Here is a 3,001-nt window from a genome sequence, read left to right as displayed (position 1 = left end):
AGTTCCTTTTCTTTTTTCATCAGAATCTTTTTTTTTCCTCCCAGTGAAGTATTCAAACTACATGAATGGATACACTTTACCTCATCTCAAAACTTCCTCTATTTACTGAAAACATAACCTAATAATTTGTATTAATACATGATTTATGAATTACGTGTTAATTTTTCATGCCCCATTGTTTGTAAAACTTTTAGTAATCTTTCAAATAGTAGAAATCAAAACAGAAAGGACTCTCATAAAGTCCTTTTCTCAAGTCAGTTGGATATTAAATGAACAATAACTTTAAAATGGCATTGAACAGCCCAGCAACGTGGTGCATGCCTGTAATTCCCAGCAGCTAGGGAGGCTGAGACAGGAGGATCTTGAGTTCAGAGCCAGCCTCAGCAGTTTAGCGAGGCACTAAACAACTCAGTGAGACCCTGTCTCTAAATAAAATACAAAATAGGGCTGGGGGGAGGGGGGATAGTAGAGGATAGGAAAGATAGCAGAATAAAAAAAAAGAAAAGAAAATAGGGCTGGGAGTGTGGCTCAGTGGTTGAGTGCCCCTGAGTCCAATCCCCAGTACCAAAAAAAAAAAGGCATTGAAAAGGAACGTATATTCTGTAAAACAGTAAATTTTAAAAGTTTTTAAATAATTTGCTAAAATGGTGACAAGAGCATAGTTGAAGAATCCTTTTTTTTTTTTTTTTTTTTTTTTTGTACTGAGTGTCAAACCCAGAGGCACTTAACCACTGAGCCACATCCCCAGCCCCCCTTTTCATTTTTGAGAAAGGGTCTCACTATGTTGCTGAGGCTGGCCTGAGACTTGTGATCCTCCTGCCTCACCCTCCTGAGTTGCTAGAATTATAGACATGTGCCACTAGGAATCTATTTTAAACTGGTGTTGCTGCTTTTCCAAGCCTGGATATCAATAGGGTGACAGATGTCACAGCCAGATCAATCACCCTCACATCCAGTGTCACTGCTTTTTCAGAAGCAGTCCCCTCCCCTGGCCTTTTTTTTTTGCTGCTGGGGATTGAACCCAGGGCCTCTTGCATGTAAGGCAAGCACTCTACCAACTGAGCTACGTCCCAGCCCCAGAAGCAGCTCTTAAAGCTGGCACATGGTACACGATGCCAAGCTGTGTGTTCTACTACTTTTTGAGATTTTGAAATATGCTCAAAACAAAATTATATAGAAAAAAAAATTGAGGAATCGTTATTATTTTTATTCTGGAGACTTGCAATCATTTTGAAATTTTTACCAAATACATCCCAGAATTTTTAAAACTAAAGTCAACTTTAGAAAAGTAAGGGAACAAAATGTGAATGCACAGAAGGAAGACAGCCAAAGACCACCTGAGGCTGGAGAGGCAGAGAGGCCAGGGCGGCTCCTCCCCCATACACACACACACACACACACTTCCGTGGAAGCAGGACTTCTTGGACTATAGCCTCCAGCGCAGTGAGAGAGGACATCTCTGTTGTTGTAAGCCACCTGGTTTGTGGTCCTTTGTTACGGCAGCCCAGAAAACAAATATGGAAATCATTACGACATCAAGATTGGGATTGAGGGACTAGTATTTATGGAGAACCTATGATGAGCCAGGTGCAGTGACACACACCTGTAATCCTAGCCGCTCAGGAGCCTGAGGCAGGAGGATCGCAAGTTCAAGTCCAGCCTCAGCAACTCAGCAAGATCCCATCTCAAAATAAAAAATAAAAAGGGTTGGGGATATGGCTCAGTGGTAGAGTATCCCTGGGTTCAGTTCCCAGTACCATGACAGAAAAAAAGAAAGAGAGAGAGAGAAAAACTCTGATGTTCAGGCTCCTTGTTAGACACTTTACCTGTTCTATTAAATTCTGCCAACCACGGGAAGAAACACTGCACAGATGAGCAGTGGAAGCTCAGAAGCTGATATGCTAAAGTCCCCTTGGCTGCAAAGGGCTGAGGCCACAGCTCTGCTCCTAAAACCCACGTTTCCAAGGACACAGCATCTGTGGGAGAAGACAGGTTCTGCAGAATCGTGTGAGCTGATATTAAACAACAGTTACCTGGCAACCTTTAAGCAGGTGAACTAGACCTCCATGGTTTCCCTGAAGAGACATTAGCATCTCCTGACCACCAGGTGATGTTGCTTATAGCACTGAATCCTCATAATTCACCTGTTAACCGTCAGGCCCTGTGGGTGAACCCAAAATTAACTGCAACGCCGACACTTTAAATAAACCATTGCATCTATTACTGACAGGCCCTTATACTGAAGGTGTCCTGAAGTGAATGATTTCTCTCCAGCAAACACCAAGCTCAGACAATATCCTAACATGACATTTCAGGTGGGGTTTTAAAAGATTTGTTCTAACTTTAATATTGTCCTAAGACTTCAATGACTACTAGCTAGTATATGATCTAGCCAGTTTCCAGGATTTGAAAACCCAGTAAACTATTAGTTTAGAAAGTCAAGGTGGTATGTGGTTAAAATTTCTGGGACTGGGGTTGTAGCTCAGTGGAAGAGCACTTGCCTAACCTGTGTGAGGCACTGGGTTTGATTCTTGGCACCACATATGAATAAATAAAGGTTCATCAACAACTAAAAAATATTAAAAAAAAAAATCTGGAGCCAGGCACAGTGGCACATGTCTGTAATCCCAGCAACTCTGGAGCCTGAGACAGAAAGATGGCAAGTTTAAGGCCAGCTTCAGCAATTCAGGAGAATCCTGTGTCCAAAATAAAAGGGCTGGGGATATAGCTCGGGGGTAGAGCATCCCCGGATTCAATCCCCTGTATGAAACCAAGAAAATGAAAAAAGAATTCCCGAGTCATATTGGTTGGTTTCTGATGTGTGCAAAGAAACACGCCGGTTAAGTGGCAGGGGCTGGATTGCAGGTTCCTCCTGCCTCCCCAGCTGGCCTCTTTGAGCAGGGCTCACCTGCGCCACTTGGAGGGGTAGGCTCCCAGCCCACAGTTCAACAGCAGGTATGACCCAGTCACCTGACTCTCTCCCTCCAGCGGGGCCACTATG

The 3,001-nt window shown here is 43.3% G+C and overlaps 1 non-coding gene across 1 annotated transcript; it reads right to left on the bottom strand.

Moving 5' to 3' along the window:
- Positions 1-1,003: 1,003 nt before the first annotated feature.
- On the bottom strand, positions 1,004-1,075 carry Trnav-uac (transfer RNA valine (anticodon UAC)). Its single transcript has one exon. It is a non-coding gene; the product is annotated as a tRNA-Val (tRNA).
- Positions 1,076-3,001: the final 1,926 nt, after the last annotated feature.

This window comes from Marmota flaviventris, chromosome 7, assembly GCF_047511675.1.
Source record: "Marmota flaviventris isolate mMarFla1 chromosome 7, mMarFla1.hap1, whole genome shotgun sequence".
Classification (NCBI taxonomy): Eukaryota; Metazoa; Chordata; class Mammalia; order Rodentia; family Sciuridae; genus Marmota; species Marmota flaviventris.
Note: the sequence above shows the minus strand (reverse complement) of the source record. Positions and strands in the feature narration are given on the sequence as shown.